The sequence below is a fragment of the Tamandua tetradactyla genome, chromosome 1, assembly GCF_023851605.1.
Source record: "Tamandua tetradactyla isolate mTamTet1 chromosome 1, mTamTet1.pri, whole genome shotgun sequence".
Lineage (NCBI taxonomy): Eukaryota > Metazoa > Chordata > Mammalia > Pilosa > Myrmecophagidae > Tamandua > Tamandua tetradactyla.
The window spans coordinates 143,262,654-143,287,087 of record NC_135327.1 but is presented as its reverse complement, the minus strand read 5'-3'; the positions used below and the strand labels follow the sequence as shown (position 1 = coordinate 143,287,087).

At 37.7% G+C, this 24,434-nt stretch overlaps 1 long non-coding RNA gene and 1 pseudogene across 6 annotated transcripts in view; both read left to right on the top strand.

Annotated features, from left to right (window-relative positions):
- Positions 1-24,434, top strand: part of LOC143684443 (uncharacterized) — a 131,697-nt gene that overhangs the window by 23,913 nt on the left and 83,350 nt on the right. The gene's annotated exons all lie outside the window — the stretch shown is intronic.
- Positions 10,905-12,583, top strand: LOC143686745 (aldo-keto reductase family 1 member B1 pseudogene; annotated as a pseudogene).

Here is a 24,434-nt window from a genome sequence, read left to right as displayed (position 1 = left end):
CACTTCCTCCGCGCCGGCTTTCCTCCCCGCGCCGCCGAGAGTTGCAGAACACACGTTTTGCCCTGTCCGCTGCTGTTCAGCGTTTTCTCCGGTCCCAAAGGCCCAGCGATTTAGCTTTTTCGGAGTACAGGTTCTCATTTTCCTCCGCTTAACGTTTAATCCCTCCGTTCCTCGTCCTCTCCAAAGAAAGCAGTATGGTGCCATTTCCAACTTTTCGCCGGCCGTGACGCAGCCGCTTAGACTGAGCCCAGCAAGCCGCCATCTTCCGAAAGTGCTGGTCACAGCCGGTAGCCAGTCTGTCTATTGTCCTGGGCCAGGAGAAAATGACCGTTCGTTATTCCTGGTGCTCGGGTATGAGAGGCAGGAGCAATAATGACCACGCTGTGGGACCAATCTGTATTGGAATTCTGGCACCTACCACCACCCTATACCGGCTGTGTCCAGCTTCAGCTTCGAGTCCCATTTGTTAAATAAGGTTATTGTTGAACAGAGCAGTGTCTAGCATAAACGTTAAGTGCATGCAAAGAAATGCTTTGGGGATTTATCGAACTCCTATTGGGGGAGGCACAAGAAGGGGGCTTCGCCCACTCTCCTGAGGTCAAAGAGCAGGTGCTTGACATGTCTTCGGGATGTTTGCCATTTAACAGGAAACCTTTCAGGCGGATAGTTTCTGGTTGTTGGGTTTTGTTTTGTTTTTCCAACTTAACTTTACCCGTTTTGCGGGGCTTTGTACAGGATAAGTATTCCTAAGCGGTGGTGGGCAAATCAAGCAAGTTAACGGCAGCAAGCCACAATGCTTCCTCACTTGCTTCTGTACCTCCATCTTAATTCTTTGTCATTGCCTCATGAACAGCAGCTGAGTTTGGGAACTAGGTGCAGATTAAGAGTGTACTTTAAAAAGAGTGCAAGAAAGAGATGCTTTATTTGGTTGTATTAAAAACTAGTGGCTGCCTATGCTTGTAGTAATTCATAAGGGAATGATAAAAGAGTTAACGATACAAAAGAAGAGATACTATCTTCCACAGGAAATGAACTCCAAACTTGTGATTCATTCGGAATCCATTGAATGGATGTTGAGGAATAATTAGAACGGTCTCCTTCCATGCTGAATAGGAGACTTGGGTGTCAATTGCATTCTGCAGTTAGTGCAAGCGTCATAAATCCTTGGCCTGAATGATGCCACCAGTCCACAGTGAAATGATCTGATCCCAAAACCAGTTTAAGAACTGGAATTTTCTTACACTTACAATTATACAAATAACTCTCCTCTTTTTTGCTTGGAATGGAAAAGTTCATATGAAATTTTAAAATATGAGTAATCTATGGCAATAAAGATTAGAAGAGATGGCAGCTTTGAGACAGTGTTGGTAAGAATGGATCATGGAGACCTGAGGTATAATTACACATTTCTGTATAATGTAAAAATTCATCTCATATAGACTTAACATTTAATCACTTTATGTAAGCACTGTCACAATGAAAAAGTAGAACTGAAATGGAAAGATAAGCGAAATACAGGTTTAATGAAATAAAATACAATGTAATCCCATTTTTGTAAAATAATAATAATGTGTGTGTGGAAGGATTTGTACCAAAGTGTTAGCAATAGTTTGTTCTGGCTGTTGGGATAAGGAAGACTATTATTCTCTTTATGTCCATTTAAAAAATATTCTGCTGTGACCATGTATTGCCACATTATAATAATGAAAAACAATTAGTTATTTTGTAAACCCTCTTTGTGTTCTGTTAGCCAGTTCCTCGGTTTTCATATGAAAACAGATGCTGTTGGTTTGGTAAATCAAAAGTGGAAATGTGAGAATATTATTTATAAATCTGGAGTCACTTATAAGACATTGCCTCTGGAGAAGGTGCAGCATGTTGTCGGTCCTTTCATTTGAAGCTCTTGGGTATGGTTTCTCTTTTTTTCCTTTTCTCTTTTTAATAATATGTATGTTTTATTTTGCTAAATAAATTTTAAATTATAACATATGTCTAAGTGCAATTTTTAAAAATTTATTTTCATCCAAGTTACCCTACTATTAACCTTGTTACCTTGTAACTGAATGGCAGTCAGTATCAAGAAGAGACAAATTATGAATTGCTCAGTTATAAACCGTGAGCTTTCTTTTGTTGTCATTTTGCTTTGTTTTTAATTACGGAGATAGAAATATCTTCTCAATTATCAGCACTGTCTCATACTGGGTTTGGGGAAGGGCCCTCTTTTGTTTGAAGCCATTCCTGATTATATCTTATCAAAATAGCTGAGAAGTTACAGCTTGTGTATCTGGCGCCCTCTAGTGCACTATTTGTAAACGTCAAAACCATCGTTTATCATTTCTGGACTGTTAACTGGAAGACCAAAAAAGAAAAAGGTAAATTTCAGTCCATCTTCCCAGTGGGATCCTTTTTCTGCTTTAGATGACATCTAAAGAGACTTATCCCACCCCCACTCCCCATAAGTACACATTATTTTCTAGCTCTGACGCCATGCTATGACTTTGTACTAGTTCCTTAATCTCTCTAGACTTGAATTTCCTCATCTATAGAATGAGGATGATGATCATAATTACCATATAGTGTACTTATGACACTTGACATGAGGGTCTTCTGCTCGTTGGGATTAAAGAGTAACCAAAGGAAAAAATATTTAAACCAAAGTATGATTCTAATCTCTGGTCCCATCTTACTGAGTCAATTCATATGACTGTGAAGTCTGGGAGCATGTTAAAAGTTCTTTTCACCCTTCACAGTGCCTATCGTACACACTCAAGAAATACTGTCTTTTTATTTAATGTTCCAACTAAATAGTCATATAATAGATCTTAGGAAACATAAGAAAAGTTGTAGAATGGTAAAGTATAAATTAGTATAAACCATTGGAGATTTGGGTTCAAGTTTCTGTTCTTTAAACCAGAGGCTCCAAATATCTTTCTCTGGATTAGTGTAGTTCTTGAAAGCTGTATAAATGTGAAAACAGTGTGACTGACTAAGGAACCCATCTGAATCATTTATAAAATCAAAGTATACTGGGCTCCAGAATCCTGCCTCCATCCATTCTCATCCATTTCCAGCATTGCTTAGGTTATACAGCTAAAATTTATTTACTCTTAACACAGTCCAAGAGATCCTTTCTCTCTCCAGATACTGTAGGAAACCATCTATAGTCCTTTTCTTTCACTGACAGGTATGGGCTTTGGTGTCTAACACTACTACCTCCTGGGCTCCTGAAGAACCTGGTTACCTGAGGAAAGCATTGGATGTTTCCAACCCTGGAGTCTTTGGTTGGGCCTGCATATAACAAATGTCTTATACCTATTTTACCTATATGCCATATATTAGACATTTCACAGTATTGTCTCTCCTTCCCTTCCATTGCCTGAGTGCAAAAGCAGATTAATTTTTCTCACAGACATCTAACCTGTTTATTGAGCCTCTATTATATGCCTGTTAAGAATCTTACATACATTATTTTTAGCCTTCATAACCACAGTCCATAAGGAAGAGGATATTATTCCCATTTACCAGAGGAGGAAATTGTGGTAGGCCATAGAGATAAGTGGCAGAGCCAGACTTCCAACCTGAGTCTGCCTCCAGAGGCTGCCGCCTAAACGCTTTATCAGAAACACTTTCCAAAGGAAGAATTTTGAGTTATGCAGTCTTCAGAAATGTAAGAATCCTGCTGCTCCTTTTAGGCACTAGGCTATCAATACTAAGACTCCCTCCTTTTCAAGAAAGCCCACCTATCTAGCCCTACCATAAAATAACTATTAGAACTATGATGCCTCACATTGCTTGGCATCTTGCACTTTTTCAAGTTGGCCCATGGGATGTGTCGTTTTCTCATCCAGAAGGCCTTTTGCATCATCGATTAAACCTTCAAACTGGGGAAGCAAGTTCTTTTCTGGCAGAAGATTGCAGTTGCTATTATTTACCCCCTAGGATAGAAGCTGCAGATTCCATGATTTACAAGTGGGAATACTGAGATCTGGCTGTGCAAGCACATCAGACAAATCTTGACAAGGCGCGGAGGGGTGTCACACATTGGCCATTATGGTCACAGTGCATTGGGCAATGAGCTGCCACAGGAAGCTCTCGCCCAGAACTAAAAGCACTTTTTTAGCTGGCAAAACCACATTCAGCAATCCTTCAATAAACCCAGCCTTCTCAGCACATGTGTTCACTGATACATGCCAAGCATGTGGTCTCTTTTAATTGCTTTTTCTCTCTTCAATTCTTTCTCCTTCCCCTACCCCAGCTTGCTCTCATCCAAAAAACCTTCTTCCTGGTTTCCACCTTAACCTCTTTGTAGAACCCGGCCAAGACCCCTATGGGTGGAATCTTATAAATCAAAGCGACAGACACCTGCATGGGGAGGGGCCTCCCAGAGAGTGAAAGGGCCACCATTTAAAAGCAATTGAACCTCTTCCTGTGGGGATTTAGTTGCTTTCCAGAGACTGTTCTTCCAGCAAGACACTTCACCAGAAGCTAAGATTTCTGGAACTTTCAGAACAAGCACAAATGAGAGTTGTGTCTTCTACAGGAGTTTTATTATTTACACAAACCTCAGTTTCTCCTTTAGCAAAATAGGGTCAAATATTTGAAAAGTAGCCTACAGCATAGCATCAACCACTTATTTTCTCCAAAAATTAAACATTTCACAAAATGACAGGAAGGTTCAGATCTAACAGCTCTAACTAAATATCATTTAACAGAAATGCATCTTGTCAATTCTTAATTATCTGTGTGAATTGGAAAGAATCCAGAGGCAGAGAGAGTTCCATTTGGACATCAATTTACTGTTCATTTACATTTGGCTTTACAAGGCATTTTAGTAATTAACGTTTTAATACGGGTGTGTCTGTGGTTCTGGGAATTTACAACTGTTTACTGCAAATAACAAACTACTCAGTAAAGATGCTGACAAGACTGAAATGCTTTCAGATTACTTTTCCAGCCTCCTGGACAAACTGGTCAGTGAGGACTGGAAACAAAATGGGTTTAGAATCAGATAACATTTAAATCCTACTGCTGTTGTGCAACTTTTCATATTCCTCATTTGAAAAATGGCAAAAATGAAAGAAAATAAAGATCCTTGACCATGTATCAGAGAATGTCTTTGGGAGTTGTGAGAGAATTCTCAGACAAAACCATGAAATATATCCAGAATTCAATCAGGTATTGTTTTAATCTTTAGAAGCTGAGTGAGTTGCAGACTTCCATGAATAGAGCAGAGCTGCTCTTAATCACTGAGGGAGAATTTAATCTTTGGGCCTATATACAAAAGAAAGCTTCACTAACTAAATTGTAAGATCTTTTCAAAGAACACATTCATTTTCAGTTCAGGAGTCAGAACACTGTTCTGCTAAATATTACATTTGGTATTACCTAGGATACAAAAGAGACTCAAAATACACTGATATTTCAGCTGTGTCAGGCACTCAGTGTCTTTCATTGGCTTCCATTTCATAGTTCAAGACAGCTGCTCCTGCTCCCACCCTCACATCCAAATTCCAACAAACTGGAAGGTGAAGACATGCTCCTCATTATAGGCAGCAATACAGATGTTACATTCTTCACTTTTACTCCCATGCAAGAGCCACACCTAGTTGCAAGAGAGGCTGGGAATCTAGTCTTTAGCTGTCTGACTATGTGTCCAGTTAAAAATTCTATTACCTGTAAAAACAGAAATACAGACTGGAGGACAACTAGCAGTTTCTACCACAATTCCCTTCCTGGTTTACCAACCCAAACCTAGCTGATAATTCAAAGGGCTGAACAAGAAGCTCACTGAACTTCTCTATTTAAGTGTTGAAAACTAGAGGCAGTTTTACCTCCTCAATCAATTTTTTGATACCACAGGTAATATATGTTTATTCTAGGGGAAATGATAGAAAACACAAATCAAATTTAAGAACTTAAAAATTAGCATCATGAAATTTCATCACTAATGGTAACCACTTTTAGAATTTTGATATCTTTCCTGATGAAGTTTGATAAAACAAATGTAGACACATAAGTAACACATCATAAATGTAGAATTCCATGATGATTATTGACATTACAGGATGGTACTGATAATAACTGACCTCTATGTACCACTATGTGTTTTGATGAGATGAGGACAGGGCTTTAAATCTTAACTATCATACAGTTTAAAGAAAACAAATTAGAGACTTGGATTTAGTTCTACCTTTTAATTGACCCCTATGTGGCCCTGTGAAAGTAACTTGAATTTTTAATGTTTTCCATTTCCTCCATCCTGTGAAATGGAAATTAATTACATTTGATTTTCCTAATCCCCATCCCTATTATAAAATAGCTATGAGAATTAAATATTCCTTCAAGTAGTCTTGGGTGGCCACTATGTGGCAGGTATTGAGAACAAGAGACCCAGAGTAGAATCTAGTGGGTGATACATATGTCACGGATTACTACAGTAGCTACCAGTTGTCCCCAGTGTTCCCTGGTCCTTCCTTTTCCCTCCCCTCCCACCTCTTTGCCAAGGCCAAAATTGAGTAGGGGTAGGATATAAAGCAGTCAATGACAGGAGACAGGTCAGGTCTAGCTGGTCAGGTGGTTATTTTGCCCTCCCTTTCTTCCCCCAAATTCAGTCAGCCCTAACTACTAATCAGCATTTTCTGGCTTTATCTAGTGTTTTCTGTTTGCCCTACCATTTGACAGGGAAGTAGGAAAAAATAGAGGTTTTGCAGAAGTTGGTAAAACTAATGTCAGAAGGCAGGGTTCCAATTTTGGATCCAAGAAAAACTTCCTGTTTTGTTAAGACCCTTCTTAGAGCGGAAACTAGCTCACTCAAATGAAAGCCACAATGAATAATTCCCCTGATTTGTACCGTATGTTTAGCAAGCCTGAAATCCCAGGAGGAGATTGGTGAATAAGAAGACAAACCAGAAGGGAACTGTCAGATAACAACCCCTAATTGACCAGGGCTCTTCCTCATTTCCTCCTTGCCCACTCCCAGAAGGAACAGTGACAATTTGATGGAGTCAAAAAACACTGGGGCACATTAAGCAAAAGTACCCTGGCAAAACCTCCATTGTTCATTTCAGGACTGCATAACTCAGACTGCTCAGCCTTTCTCCATAAGGATTTTCCTTTTAAAATAAGATCTAGAAAAGCAGCTATATTAGAGTAAACTAAGCTGCAGTAACAAATTAACCCAAGAATCTTGGCTGAACACAATAAAAGTTTAGTACTTGCTTTCATTTATAACCAACCCACTGGTGGTGGGATGGGAGGTGGCAAAAAGAGAATTCATCTCAAGAATATTGGTTCACATGAAGAGATGCTCAATGTCCCTGGCCATTAGAGAAATGCAAATCAAAACCACAATGAGATATCATCTCACACCCACCAGAATGGCCATTATCAACAAAACAGAAAATGACAAGTGCTGGAGAGGATGCGGAGAAAGAGGCACACTTATCCACTGTTGGTGGGAATGTCAAATGGTGCAACCACTGTGGAAGGCAGTTTGGCGGTTCCTCAAAAAGCTGAATATAGAATTGCCATACGACCCAGCAATACCATTGCTAGGTATCTACTCAAAGGACTTAAGGGCAAAGACACAAACGGACATTTGCACACCAATGTTTATAGCAGCGTTATTTACAATTGCAAAGAGATGGAAACAGCCAAAATGTCCATCAACAGAAGAATGGCTAAACAAACTGTGGTATATACATGCGATGGAATATTATGCAGCTTTAAGACAAGATAAACGTATGAAGCATGTAATAACATGGATGGACCTAGAGAACATTATGCTGAGTGAGTCTAGCCAAAAACTAAAGGACAAATACTGTATAGTCCCACTGATGTGAACGGACATTCGAGAATAAACTTGGAATATGTCATTGGTAACAGAGTCCAGCAGGAGTTAGAAACAGGGTAAGATAATGGGTAATTGGAGCTGAAGGGATACAGATTGTGCAACAGGACTAGATACAAAAACTCAAAAATGGACAGCACAATAATACCTAAGTGTAAAGTAATCATGTTAAAACACTGAATGAAGCTGCATCTGAGCTATAGGGTTTTTTTTGTTTGGTTTTTTCTTTTACTATTACTTTTATTTCTTTTCTCTATATTAACATTCTATATCTTTTTCGGTTATGTTGCTAGTTCTTCTAAACCAATGCAAATGTACTAAGAAATGATGATCATGCATCTATGTGATGATGTTAAGAATTAATGATTGCATGTGTAGAATGGTATGATCTCTAAATGTTGGGTTAATTTCTTTTTTTCCGTTAATTAAAAAAAAAAAAAAAAAGAGAAGGGATAATTGGAGATGAAGGGATACAGACTGTACAACGGGACTGGATATAAAAACTCAGAAATGGACAGCACAATACTACCCAATTGTAATGCAATTATGTTAAAACACTGAATGAAGCTGCATGTGAGGTATAGGTTTTTTGTTTTTGTTTTTTTTTCTTTCTATTATTGTTTTAATTCTTATTCTGTTGTCTTTTTATTTCTTTTTCTAAATCGATGCAAATGTACTAAGAAATGATGAATATGCAACTATGTGATGTTATTAAGAATTACTGATTGTACATGTAGATTGGAATGATTTCTAATTGTTTTGTTAATTCTTTTTTTAATTAATAAAAAAAAATATTAAAATAAAAAAAAAAAAAAAAAAGAATATTGGTTAATAGAGGCTCTGACATGTTGAGTTGTATCATGAGCTTTGACCTCTACCATCCTGGCAGTAGAAGAAAAGAATGCATGGAGAAGTCTGTGCTTCAGCCTGGAAATGTTATCTGTCACTTCTCTCGGTGATAGGACAGAACATAACCTCATGTAACTACAAAGAGCCTGGGATATCTGGAGAAGCATATAGATATGTGATGAGCAATAAATGCCTCTGCCATAGGAGCACTTTAATGCTACATGCATGCTACAACATGTAGCAGTAGCTCAGAATCCCAGGCCAACAATGAAAATATCATTTGAATCCAAATTCACTGAGATGTCTCATCTAAGGTTCTTTCTTTTCTATTTCCTGAGTGTCTTAACAGGTAGCCCTCAGGTCAAACCCTACCTCACACCATGTACAAAAAATAAGTCAAAATGGATCAAAGACCTAAATATAAGAATCAAAGCAAAACTCCTAGAAGAAAACTTGGGGAAACAGCTACAGGACTTTGTGTTAGGCAACAGCTTCTTAGACTTTAGACCCAAAGCACAAGCAACAATGAAAATAAATACAGGGGACCTCAACAAAGTTAAGAACGTGAGCACACCAAAGGACTTCATCATGAAAGTAAAAAGACAACCTACAGAATGGGAGAAAAATTTTGGAAACCATGTATTCTATAAGAGTCTAATATTCAGAATATATAAAGAAACACTTCAACTCAACAACGAAAAGACAAATCACCCAATTGAAAAATGGGGAAAAGAGGACTTGTGGGGTAGGTGGCAGAATAGGGAGCTCTAGGACTCAATCCACCCACCAAAACAACTATTAAATAAGCAGGAACTGTCTGAAACAACTATTTTGGAAGTCCAGAGGCCAGAAGAACACTGTTCAGTAACCAAGAAAGAGTGGGATAAAGAGGCTAACTTATGGTAAAGAACTGTAAATTGCTTTCCCTGCAGAGTAGCTACTGGTGCCTACCTCGCTGCTCCCCCTCCCCTCCTCTGGCTGCAAGCTACCACAGGGTCTGGCCCCTGGCCAACTGTTCCTAACCAGAAAGGAACATAAAAATCCTCTTCTGCAAGAATGGTGTGTGTGTGTGTGTGTGTGTGTGTGTGTGTGTGTGTGTGTGTGTGTGCATGGCTGATCACTTATAACAGCTTTTGATTACAAATTCGGATCCCTGGGTCCCTGCTCTAAGGGCAGCCATTCTTTCAACCCTCCCTGGACTGAGGCAGAGGCGATAAAGATAAAAAGATGCAGGGCTTCCTCAGGCCTGGGAAAGTTAGCTGAAGGGCTGCATTTGCTGGGAAGGCCAGGAAAGTTCAGCTATGGGGAGCCATCAGAGAAGTTTTTGGTGCCCTTCTTGATCCACTCCAAAGATATTTGGAGCAGGTCTGTGCCCCTTTCATGGGTCCCTGGCCCTATTTTACCTAGGAAAGACCAAATTGGGAAAGTCCTTCCCAGGGTGACCCTCCTAATAAAATTTGCTGTTCAGGCAAAAACAGTGTGAGACAACAAAAGGAATGTGTAAAACTATAAAGGCAGACAGTCTGTGACAAAGGCCTGATGGCTTCAAATACCTGGGAGAAGGAGGTCTTTCCCCTGGAAAACGGAGGGAACAACTAAATCTCTTATAAACAGGGAACTCCAAAACAATTAAAGAAATAAAAGCCCAGGACAAGACAAAGACCCAGTAATACAAGGAAAACCCTGCACAGTACATTTGCCTTGGGCAGACTTTCCTGGTAGGAGGGCCAAAGCTCAAGCAAATCTCTATCTTATCACCTGCTGATCACAAAACCAGGAAACTGACATCCGAGGGAGTAAATCCCAGAGTTTATATTGTAAAATATTAAAATATACAGTGTTCAACAAAAATGTACAAGACAAAGAAACAGGAAATGATGGCCAATATAAAGGAAGAGGATAGCAACACAAAACACCAATGAAGAAGACAAGAATGTGAACATACTTAAAGCACTTTTTAAAAATGATCTTTAAAATACTTAAGGAGATGAAGGAAAGTAGAGAGAAAGAGCTACAGGATATCGGGAAAATGATGAATGAACAATATGGGAGTCAAAGGAAAGAGAAAGAAGGTTTAAAAAGGAACCAAATGAAAAAAAAAAAAAAAAAAAAGGCGGGCCACGGTGGCTCAGCAGGCAGGAATGCCTGCCTGCGATGCCAGAGGACCCGGGTTCGATTCCCAGTGCCTGCCCATGTAAAAAAAAAAAAAAGGAACCAAATGGAACTACTGGAGTTGAAGACCACAATAACTGAAGTGAAAAATACCCAAGAGGATCTCAAGAGCAGAATAGAGCTGGTAGAAGAAAGAATCAGTGAACTTGAAGACATGATACTTGAAGTGAGTCAGGATGAGGAAGAGAAAAAAAAAGAAATATTAAAAGGGAATGTAACCTAAGACAGCTATGGGACACCTTCAAGCACACCAATATATATGTCATAGGAGTCCCAGGAGAGGAGAGAAACAGTCAGAAGGAATACTTAAAGAAGTAATGACAGAGAACTTCCCAAACTTAGCAAATGTGGGATGCACATCCAAGAAGGTAAGAGAACAGAAGAGAGAATAAGCCTGAATAAAAATACACCCCATAATATAGTGATTACACTATCGAATGCCAAAAACAAAGAGTTCTGAAAACTCCAAGAGGAAAGCAGCATGTTACATACAAAGGAGCCTCAATAAGACTGAGTGCCAACTTCTTATCAGAATCCAGGGAGGCATGAAGTTAGTGGGCTGAAATACTTAAAGTGCTGTAGGAAAACAACTGCCACCCAAGAATTTTATATCTGGCGAGAGTCTTTCAAATGAGGGAGAGCTTAAAATGTTTTCAGATTAAAAAAAAAAAGCTGAAGGAGGCATAGTTCTGGGTCAGGGTCTATGGAGTCTAGTGGCCATGCTAACCACATTATGCTCTGCAAAGGCACCAAGATGTCCATCCTGCAGCTGGGCACTTGGAAGTCCCCTCCAGGTAAAGTGACAGAGGCTGTGAAGGTAGCCATTGATGTTGGGTACCACCACATCAACTGCACCCATGTGTACCAGAATGAGAATGAGGTGGGGGTGGCCATCCAGGAAACGTTCAAAGAGCAGATGGTGAAGCATGAGGACCTCTTTATTGTCAGCAAGCTTTGGTGCACATACCTTGAGAAAATCCTGGTGAAAGGAGCCTGCCAGAGAAAATCTTGGTGAAAGGAGCTTTAGTGACCTCAAGCTGGATTACTGGACCTCTATCTTACTCAGTGACTCCTTCAGTCTGGGAAAGAGTCTTTCTGCTTGGATGTGGCAGGTAATGCAATTCCCAGTGGCACTGATTTTATGGACATGTGCAGCCATGGAAGAGCTGGTGAATGAAAGGCTGGTCAGAGCTATTGGAGTATCTAACTTCAACCATCTCCAAATCTAGAGGATCTTAAATAAACCTGGCTTAAAATATAAGCTTGTCATTAACCAGATTGAGTGTCACCTGTACCTAATTCAAGAGAAGTTATTCCAGTACTGTCAGTCCAAAGGCTTCATGGTGACTGTCTATAGTCCACTTGGCTTTCCTGACAGGCCCTGGGCCAAGCCTGAGGATCCCTCCCTACTAGAGGATCCCAAGATCAAAGCAGTCACAACCAAGCATAATAAAACCATAGGCCAGGTACTAATCCTATTCCCCTAGGCAGAGGAATATGGTGTTGGTCCCCAAGTCTGTGACACCTGAACACATCGCTGAGAACTTTCAGGTTTCTGACTTTGAACTAAGTGGATGTGACTTACTCAGGTACAACAGGAACTGGAGGGTCTGTGCCTTGGTGAGTGCTTCCTCCCACAAGGATTACCCCTTCACTACTGAGTTTTGAAGCCGTAAATGTTGTCTCTTCCCCAAGTGACCTGCTCTGGTTTTTCCTGCCTCCTTTTTTCTTTTCTTTTTTTTTTTTTTTTACATGGGCAGGCACCAGGAATCGAACCCGGGTCCTCTGGCATCGCGGGCAAACATTCCTGCCTGCTGAGCCACTGTGGCCCGCCCCCTCCTTTTCTCTTGCAATTGTGGCGTGACCCAAGTTCCTCAGCAGTGCATTAGCAACCTGATAACTAACCCAGCTGGATGGTGGGGTCTAAAGAGCAGTATCTGAGAGTTAGAAGTTTCTTCCAGTTTTCTTTCCACATACACCACACCCTTTTTTGGGGGGACCCAAATAGGAAATCAAAGTTAAATACCCCTTTCTGACCAAGGAGAAAAAAATCTATAATGTCAAAATAGTGCTACCAACAGTTGGGTTTTGACTACTTGGAGTTGTGTTCCTTTCAACCAGACTCCTTGCCTCAAATAAAAAGTGCTTTTGTTCAAAGCCCAATGAGATCCAAATAGAATAAATTCAAATAGGCCTTTCCCAAGAAACATATAAATCAATCTGTCTAATGTTGAAGAGAAGCAGAAAATCCTGAAAGCAGCAAGAGAAAAACAATCTACTACGTGCAAGGGAAACCACATAAGACTAAACTCAGACTACTCAGCTGGCACTATGGAGGCGTGAAGGCACTGATATGATATGCTTAAGGTATATCTGATATATATGTTTAAGAAAGACTTCCAACCAAGAATTCTGTACCCAGCCAAATTGTCCTTCAAGCTGAGGGAGAGATTAAAATTTTTCACAGACAAAGACTAAGAGAATATGTCAACAAGAGACCAGCCCTATAAGAAATACTAAAGGGAGTTCTGCTGGCTGAAAAATAAAAGAGACAGGAGAGGGGGGTCTGGAGGAGGGCACAAGATTGAAGAGTACCAGTAAGGGTAACTTAAAGGATAAAAAGAGAAAGAGGGAAAAGAATATTCAGATCTGACAATTAAAACCCAAAGGATAAGATAGTGGATTCAAGAAATGGCTTTACAGTAATAATTTTGAATGTTAATGGACTAAACTTACCAACTAAAAGATACAGATTGACATAATGGATTAAAAAATATAATCCATCTATATGCTGATTACAAGACACTCATCTTAGACACAAGGATATAAATGCATTGAAAGTGAAAGAATGGAAAAGATATTTCATGCAAGCTGTAACCAAAAGAAAGGCGTAACTATACTATTATCAGACAAAATAGACTTTAAATATAAAGATAACATAAGAGACAAAGAAGGTCACTATATATTAATAAAGGGCACAATTCACCAACAAGAAATAACAATCATATTTACACTCCCAATCAAGGAGCTCCAAAGTACATAAGACAGACTTTGACAAAACTGAAGGGACTGATAGATGTTTCAACAATAAGAGTAGGAGACATCCCAAAGAGGAAAATAGGAACTGATTAACTAAATGCACATGTTTCTTTAAGTTACTGTATTGTCCTTTGCTTGTATGCAGTGCCATGCAGATTTATGTGGCTGCTATTTTATTTACTTTGCATTACTTTCATTAACACCTTACCTTGACTGGAAAGCCAAACATTTCCCTCTTCAACTGACCAGGAATGGCCCTTTAACTGCAGTAGAAAAAAAGTTTTGTGTGAAAATTAGTGGTAACTGGCACTTAAGATCAGAAAAAATAAATTCTTTATACTGGATGCCTTAAGATGCTGTCTACCCAAAGCTTTGAAAGACTTTAATATAGACAGTAATACTTTCTACAATACTATTGAGTTTTTGTAGAATCATTACATTTGATAATAAAACTTGCCTGTTTGAAAAAAAAAAAGAGTAGGAGACATCAATACACCAGTCTCCTCTATAGATAGAGCAACCAGACAAGGGATCAACAAGGACATAGAGGACTTAAACAATTTGATAAATTAATTAGGCCTAACAGACATATATGGTCGTTACACCCCAAAATACCAGGATATACATTTTCTCTAGTACTCACAGAACATTCTCCAAGATAGATCATATACTGGGGCACAAAATAGGTCTTTATAATTTTAGAATACTGAAATTATTCAAGGTACTTTCTGTGATCACAATGGAATGAAGGTGGAAATCAATAACCACAAAGAACAAGAACCTTCACAAATATATGGAGATTAAATAACACACTCTTGGACAGGCCATGATGGATCAGCAGACAGAGTTCTCACCTTCCATGCCAGAGACCTGGGTTCAATTCCCGTGCCTGCCCATGCAAAGAAAAAAAAAAAAAGGCATGATGAATAACACACTCTTAAACAATGAGTGGGTTAAAGAAGAAATTGCTAGAGAAATCAGTACCTATCTGGAAACAAATGGAAACAAGAATATAACATATCAGAACTTAAGGGATGCAGCAAAGGTTGTGTTGAGAGGGAAATTTATTGCCCTAACTACCTATATTAAAAAAAGAAGAAAGAGCAAAAATTGAGGACTTAACTGCTCACCTGGAGGAACTTGAGAAAGAACAGTAAACTAACCCCAAAGCAAATAGGAGAAGAGAAATACAAAGATTAAAGCAGAATTATATGAATGGGAGAACAAAAGAAAAATAGAAAGAATCAATAAAACAAAAAGTTGGTTCTTTGAGAAAGTCAATAAAATCGATGGGTCACTAGCAAGGCTGACAAGAAAAAAAAGAGAGAGGATGCAAATAAAATCAGAAATGAGATGGGGACTCATTATCACAGACCTTGAAGAAATAAAAAGGATCATGAGGATAGTATGAACAACTATATTCCAACAAACTAGGCAATTAGATGAAAGTGGATAAATTCCTGGAAACACAAACAGGCTACAATGACTCAAGAAAACATAGAAGATCTCAACAAACCAATCATAAGTAAAGAGATTCAATCAGTCATCAAAAATTTCCCTACAAAGAAAACCTTACAGCCAGGTGGCTTCATAGGGGAATTTTAGCAAACATTCCAAAAATAACTAACATCAATCCTGCTCATCTTTTTTCCAAAAAATTGAAGAAAAAGGAACACTACCTAACTCATTTTATGACTCTAACATCCCTTTACTACCAAAGCCAGGTAAAGATGCTACAAGAAAGGAAAACTAAAGACCAATCTCCCTAATGAACATAGATGCAAAAGTTCTCAACAAAATATTAGCAAATAGAATCCAGCAGCCCATTAAAAGAATTACACACCATGACCAAGTGGGGTATATACCAGGAATGCAAGGATGGTTCAATACAAGAAAATCAGTTAATGTAATATAGCATATTAACAAATCAAAAGGGAAAAGTCATATGATCCTTTCAATTGATGCTGAAAAAGCATTTGACAAAATTTAACATCCTTTTCTGACAGAAACACTTCAAAAAGTAGGAATCAAAGTTGACTTCCTCAATATTATAAAGGGCATATATGAAAAACCCATTGCCATCATCATACTTGATGGTGAGAGGCTGAAAGCTTTCCCCTTAAGATAGGGAATGAGACAAGGATGCCCTGTATTGCCACTATTATTCAGCATTGTACTAGAAGTTCTAGCTAGAGCAATCAGGCAGGAGAAAGAAATAAAAGCCATCCAAATTGGAAAGGAACAAGTAAAACTTTCATTATTTGCAGACAACATAATACTATAATTGGAAAATCCTGAGAGATCTACAACAAAATTACTTGAGCTAATAAACAAAGTGGCAGGATATAAAATTAATGTGCAAAAACCAGTAATATTTCCATACACAAGCAATGACCTTACTGAGGAGTCAATTAAGGAAAAAAATCCATTCAAAATAGCAACTAAAGGGCAGTGCAACAGTAGCTTAGTGGTAGAATTCTTGCCTGCCATGCCAGAGACCTGGGTTCGATTCCCAGTGCCTGCCCATGCCAAGAATCAGTATCTAGGAATGAACTCAACCAGGGATATAAAGGATTTCTACATAGCATTGCTAAAAGAAATCAAACAAGATCTAAATAGGTGGAAAGACATTCCATGCTCATGGATAGGGAGGCAAAAGATGTCAATTCTACCAAAATTGATCTACAGATTCAATGCAGTACCAATCAAAAGTCCAAGAACCTACTTTGAAGACTTGGAAAAGGTAGTTACCAAATTCATCTGGAAAGGAAAGAGACTTCAATAGCTAAAAGCATCCTAAAAAAGAAGAACAAAGTGGGAGGATTAACACTCTCTGATTTTAAAACTTATTATAAAGCCACAGTGGTCAAAACAGTGTGGTACGGGCACAAAGATAGAAGTATTGACCAATGGAATTGAATCAAGAGCACAGAAATAGGCCACCAAATCTGTGGTCGACTGATCTTCAACAAGGCCCCCAAATCCACTGAACTGTGACAAAATAGTCTTTTCAATAAATGGGCATGTTAAGAACTGGACATCAATAGCCAGAAGAATGAAAGAGGACCCTTACCTTACACCATATACAAAAATTAACTCAAATTGGATCAAAAAACAAAATAGAAGAGCCAGTACCATAAAACCCTTAGAAGAAAATGTAGGGAAACATCTTCAAGACCTAGTAATAGGACGTAGCTTCCTAAACATTACACCCAAAGCATAAGCAACAAAAGAAAAAATAGATAAATGGGAACTCCTCAAAATCAAATGCTTTAGTGCCTCAAAAGACTTTCCCAAAAATGTGAAGAGGCAGTCAATTCAATGGGAAAGAATATTTGGAAATCACACATCGGATAAAGGTTTGACATCCTGTATACATGAAGAAATCATACAACTCAACAGCAGATGAACAAACAACCCAGTTATAAAATGGGCTAAAGATATGAATAGAGCACACTTATCCACTGTTGGTGGGAATGTCAAATGGTGCAACCACTGTGCAGGGCAGTTTGGCGGTTCCTCAAAAATCTGAATATAGAACTGCCATACGACCCAGCAATACCATTGCTGGGAATCTACACAAAGGAATTAAGGGCAAAAACTCAAACGGACATTTGCACACCAATGTTTATAGCAGCGTTATTTACAATTGCAAAGAGATGGAAACAGCCAAAATGTCCATCAACAGACGAGTGGCTAAACAAACTGTGGTATATACATATGATGGAATATTATGCAGCTTTAAGGCAGGATAAACTTATGAAGCATGTAATAACATGGATGGACCTAGAGAACATTATGCTGAGTGAGTCTAGCCAAAAACTAAAAGACAAATACTGTATGGTCCCAATGATGTGAATCGACACTCGAGAATAAACTTGGAATATGTCATTGGTAACAGAGTTCAGCAGGAGTTAGAAACAGGGTAAGATAATGGGTAATTGGAGCTGATGGGATACAGACTGTGCAATAGGACTAGATACAAAAACTCAAAAATGGACAGCACAATAATACCTAATTGTAAAGTAATCATGTTAAAACACTGAATGAAGCTGCATCCGAGCTATAGGTTTTTGTTTTGTTTTGTTCTTACTATTATTACTTTTATTTTTTTTCTCTATATTAACATTCTATATCTTTTTCGGTTATATTGCTAGTTCTTCTAAACCGATGCAAATGTACTAAGAAACGATGATCATGCATCTATGTGATGATGTTAAGAATTACTGATTGCATATGTAGAATGGTATGATTTCTAAAAAAAAAAAAAAAAAAAATGGTCAGCACAATACTACCTAATTGTAATGTAATTATGTTAAAACACTGAATGAAGCTGCATCTGAGCTATAGTTTTTTTTCTTATATATTTTCGTACTTTTTATTTTTATTTTTATTTTCTCTCTATATTATCATTTTATTTCTTTTTCTGTTGTCTTGCTATTTCTTTCTCTAAATCGATGCATATGTACTAAGAAATGATGACCATACACCTATGTGATGATATTAAGAATTACTGATTGCATATGTAGAATGGAATGATTTCTAAATGTTGTGTTAGTTAGTTTTTTTTAATTAATAAAAAAAAACATGAAAAAAAGATATGAATAGACATTTTCTGAAGAGCAAATATAGATGGCTAAAAAGCACATGAAGAGATGTTCATTCTCATTAGCTATAAGGGAAATGCAGATTAAGACTACAATGAGATGCCACCTCACACCTATAGGAATGGCTGCTATTAAACAAACAGGAAACTAGAAATGTTGGAGAGGATGTGGAGAAATCGGGACACTTATGCACTGCTGGTGAAAATGTATAATGGTGCAGCCACTATGGAAGATAGTCTGGCAGTTCCTTAGGAAACTAAATATCAAGTTGCCCTATGACCCAGCAATACCACTACTTGGTATATACCCAGAAGAGCTGAAAGCAGTGACACAAACAGATTTCCACACCAGTGTTCATAGTAGCATTATTTACAATCGCCAAAAGATGGAAACAATCCAAGTACCCATCAACAGACAAGTGGATTAATAAAATGTGGGTATATAGATATGGAATATTAAGCAGCAGTAGGATGAAATGATGTCCTGAAGCACATGACAAGATGGAAGAACCTTAAGTACGTAGTGCTGAGTGAAATAAGCCAGACACAAAAGGATAGATATTATATGATTACAATTTTATGATCATGGTAAAGGTAAAATCAAAGGCTTATACTACAGAATATAGGGAACTTAGAGATACACGGAAGTTTGAGTGGTGTGAACCGTTAGCTAATGAGATTGAACTTGAGTGTAAGGGAATTAAGAAGTGAAGGCAGTTCACTACCGGGTCTATAAGTAATATTACCATATTGAAGGTAAACATAATTGAAAAGGGTTGTATAGACGCATATGTCCCACTGACTAGCACTGCAAATATAAATAAGTTCTTGCATGAACAATTGCAAAGGTATGAATCTTATACAAAGAATGTATAACTTCAGGGTATGGGGGGAAAATGCTATTCCATGCTATGGGCTATGTTTAACAGGAAAACATCAGCGGTACTGCAGTAATACCAGGGGTTCAAATAGGGGAAGGGACAAGAATTAGGGGAAGGTTTGGATTTTCTATTTGGTGAGGGTGTGTTCATTGGTTATCTTTCTCTTGGGAACAGTGAAATTATTTTAAATTGAGGGTGTGCACAGACCATTGACTTTGGACATTATACATGAGGCCCAGTAGATGGAAGGGGCTGAAAGATTCACTGACTGAGAAGTAGATTAGAGAACAATGCTGTATACATATGAATCGAACATTGTGCTGCTACAATAAGGAATGAAGTTGAGAGGCATGCAATGATGTGAATGAAACTGTGGGACATTTGGTGAGGCAAAATAAGCCAGAAACAAAAGAGCAAATATTGTATGATCTAATTTAGAAAATACTTACCAAAAAAAAACTGGCACCTAAATTGTAAGCTCTTAGAGCAGTCACATATATTTAGGAGTGGTAGTTGTTATTTCTGGATTTTGAGAGGCTGTTTTAAATATGTATAACCTAGGATTTAGAGATAAGAATGAACCCGATCAGGGGTAAGGGTAAGGAAGACATTGTATTTTAGAACTTCACCTACTCTTTGAGGCCAAAGGAAGAAAGGTGAAAGCCTCCCAGGCAGTGTGGGAGATAACTCCCAAGGATGACCCTGGCCCTGGCACCATGGGATCAACAATGCCATCCTTACCAAAAGGGGGAAAAGAAGTGGGACAAATAAGATATCAATGGCAATAGATTTGAGAGTCTACTCTAGAGGTCATTCCTATGCAAGCTTCAGTTAGACATTCTACCTATCATAACTTGCCAAACCTAAAGAACACCTAGGGCATTATATAAGATTCTACAAAGGTTTCATGTGCTAGAGTAAATTTCCAGAAGCCTATAACCTCCAGATGGGTCCTTGAACCAGATAAGTCTTGAAATGCAGAGGAGCTAGCCTCTCCAGAACATCAGCTCGTTTCATCCTCCTATCCCATATTGTGGACAGCCCTTCCAACATGAAAAGTTAGAATGGGCATAGCCAAAATACCCATAAAGAGTGGGAGAAAGATCAAAGGTGATGGTGGAGTTATACAGAGAAGGGAGGGTTTAACAACTTAGTGTGATTGCTGAATCAGTATATTTATATTTCTTTTAGTCTCCAGTGCCTTTGAGCAACTGGAAGTAGAAACCTAAAATTGTGGAATTGTAACCCATATCAAACTCTGAAATCTCTTCTACAATTGATTGTTGTAATGTACTTTGAAATTTATTGCTTCTTTGTATATGTTATATTTCACAATACAAAAAAAATGTTTTTAAAAAAATGCTTTTATGAGCGAAAAAGAAAGGCTTAGGGAGTACACTACCACTAGACTGGCCCTACAAGCAACACTAAAGGGAGTTCTTCAGACTGGAACAAGACAGTGGTTCAAAGCAGTGCAAAGAAATAAAGACCTGTGATAAAGACAACCATTTGGGTAACTATAAGTGCCAGTATTGTTGTATGGTATTACATGGTATGTAACTCTACTTCTTACTTCCTACAGGGGCTGAAATGCAAATGCATAAAAAGTGATGATAAATCTACATTTTTAAACATACAATGTACAAAGACATAAATAGTAACGTTAAAAATCATGAGAGGAGGGGAAAAGGGGTATAGGAAAAGTGTATGCACATGCTATCGAAGTTAAGTTGGTAGGAAAAATATAATTATCATGTATTTAGGATGTTTAATTTTAACCCTATGGTAACCACAAGAAAAAGAGATGAAAAATATATTCAGATAGAAATGAGAAGGCACTCATTATGGTACAACAGAAGCAAACAAATAAATATAAAAGCAGGCTTTAAAGAGTTGTGCACAAATTTGTTGAATTCATTAAACATTAGTATTTCCTGAACATTCTCAAAAAGACAATAAACCCAGGTTAAAATATTTAAAATTCAAAGCAACTACCCCTTCCCTGTTGCAGTAATCTTAGTTCTTTGAATCAAATTACTGATAATTTTTGATAATTATCTCTCCAAAACATCAACTATAATTATTGAAAATTATTGAAGTCATGCATTCAGAAAGATCTAACAAAAACTGAAGGTTTTTACTCCTGAACTGAGTAATAACTACTGAGTATTACTCCTTGAACTACGCCTAAATACCAGAAAGGAGATTTAATAGTTCACCTTCTCCCAGAAGTATCACTAACATACAAAATTACTTAACAGCCAATTGTCAGTGTGGAGCTCTTTATGAGAAAAAGTGAGGTGGAGAAAATTCAGACAGAGGGAGTGAAATAGAATGTGATCAGGATAGAACAGGGTCAGAGTGAAGCCACAGAAGGAAAAAGAAAATCACTGAGAACAAGATTCAAAAACTATAGAATAATGAACTAAGCAATGATTAATAAGTGTTAAGAGAGAAAAGAGTACCATGAAGTAATAAGATATCCAAACAAACAAAAAAACAGAAGGAAAAATAGCAATCAAAAAATAAAATTTTTTAAAAAAGAGAATCATAGGATAAGGGAAGTTGGGAAAGGAGAGAGTTTATGGAACATACATGCATGGTAGAAAGAATTGCACCTGGGTAAGTGAACAGGATTATTATATATTTAAGTTGTTTATCCAATATTTCATCAATGGGTAAAATTTGTATTCGCAAATTTGTCCTATATGATAGAGCCATCTCAAAATATAATCAGTACCTCAGATTTCCTATAATTCAGAGACAATTCACATATATTTTTGTGAAAATATTGCATTTTTTATATGAAAAACAAGTGTATTTTCTGTATTCAAAATAAAAATATTTCAAAATGTAAGAAAAAAGTAGGCTTTAATGGAAGTGAGAGACAAAAAGATTTAAGACTTACAAAGGCTAAATAGCAAAATGGCAGAAGAAAGACTCAACATCACCACACAGCCAAGTAAGATAGGAAACTTTTGATCAGATTATGTCCATGGATATGTGACACACCAATTGCGGGTGTGATCTTTTGATTAGATGGAATGTGGGTCTTGATTAGATTTCTGGAATCCTTTAAAAGATGAAACATTTTGGAGATAGTCAGAAATGACAGACGCCTCAGAGCCAACAAGACTTTACAGTAAAGCTGACACAGATGCCGACACCTGGAGAACAGAGACACAGATATTTGGAGATGCTTGGAGCCAACTGACATTGCCATGAGATGTTAAGCGAGCCAGAACCTGGAGAGAGCCAAGGGAAGCCGAGAGATGAAAAACAACCCCAGAGAAGCAAAGTGAGGAACCCCCACAGGAACAGAGGCTGAAAGCAATGGAGCCCAGGAGCAAGGGACCAGTAGACACCAGCCACATGACTACCCAGCTGACAGAGGTGTTCCTGACCCATTAGCCTTCCCTGAATTAAAGTATCTTTCCTTGGATGCCCTAGTTTGGACATTTTTATAGGTATATAATTGTAAACTTGTAGCTTATTAAATTCCCCTTTATAAAAGCCGTTCCAGTTCCGGTATTTCACATTCTGGCAATTTGCAAACTAACACAACCCATGTCAGATAAAAGGTTGATATCCAGTATATATAAAGAAATCCTTCATCTTAACAAGAAAGATAAACAATCCAATTTAAAAATGAGCAATAAACTTGAATAGACATCTCTCCTAAAAAAGATATACAAAAGGCCAGAAGAAAAAAAATGATGAAAAGATGCTCAACATCATTAGCATCAGTGAAATGCAAATAAAAACCACATGAGATACCATTTCATACCCACTAGATTGGCTGCTATGAAAAAAAAAAAAAAGGAAAATAACAAGTATTGGAGAAGAGGTAGAGAAATAGAAACACTCATTCATTGTTGGTGGCAATGTAAAAATGGCATAGCCACTGTGGAAGCAGGCTTGGCAGTTCCTCAGAAAACTAAACCTAGAGTTACCATATGACCCAGTAGTCCCATATGTAGATATGTACGCAAAAGAATTGAAAGTAGGGTCTTGAACAGATATTTGCACACTGATACTCATAGTAGCATTATTCATAATTACCCAAAGATGGAAGCAATCTAAGTGTCCATCAACCAATGAATGGATAAATAAGATGTAGTATATTCATACAATGAAATATTATTCAGTCATAAAGAGGAATGAAGTCCTGTTATATGCAACACCATGGATAAACCTTGAAGACATCATGTTGAGTGAAATAAGCCAGACACAATACAACAAATATTTGTATGATCTCACAGATATGAATTTATTTGAATAAACAAATCCATAGAGTCAGAAACAAGAATATAAGTTCCAGGGACTGGGGTGGGGACTGGTAAAGGGGAGTTAATGTTTAATTGGTGCAGAGTTCCTATTTGGTTTGATGGAAAAGTTTTGATAATGAACAGTGGTGATGGTAGTACAACATGGTGAATGTAATTAGTGCCACTGAATTATAGATTTGAAAGCAATTAAAAGGGGAAATATTTGGTTACATATATGTTACTACACTAAAAATATTTTTAAAAATAACAACATAGGACTATGCAACTAGAACAGTAAATTCTAATGTAAACTATGGTCTACAGTTAATAATAAAATTATAATTTCTTTCTTCAACTATAATAAAGTTACTATATTATAATTCAACATGTTACTAATAAGTGGGCATACGTGGGAACTCGGCATTTTCTGCATGATTTTTCAGTAAACTTACAACTTCCATAATAAAAAAATGTATGTATTAAAAAAGTGGCCCACTTCCTTTAATATAGCTGTTTTACCGTCTGAGCTTTTAATTTAACTAAATAATTAATTACCTAATTAGCAATATTCTTTTGGGAGACTAATAGATAGCTTGGTGTTCCTGTAAGTATGGATCAAGCAGTCCTTGAAATCAAAGTTTCTTTTTAAAAAAAAAAAATCATGTGGGCGGGCCACGGTGGCTCAGCAGGTAAGAGTGCTTGCCTGCCATGCCCGAGGACCTGGGTTCGATTCCCAGTGCCTGCCCATGTTTAAAAAAAAAAAAAAAATC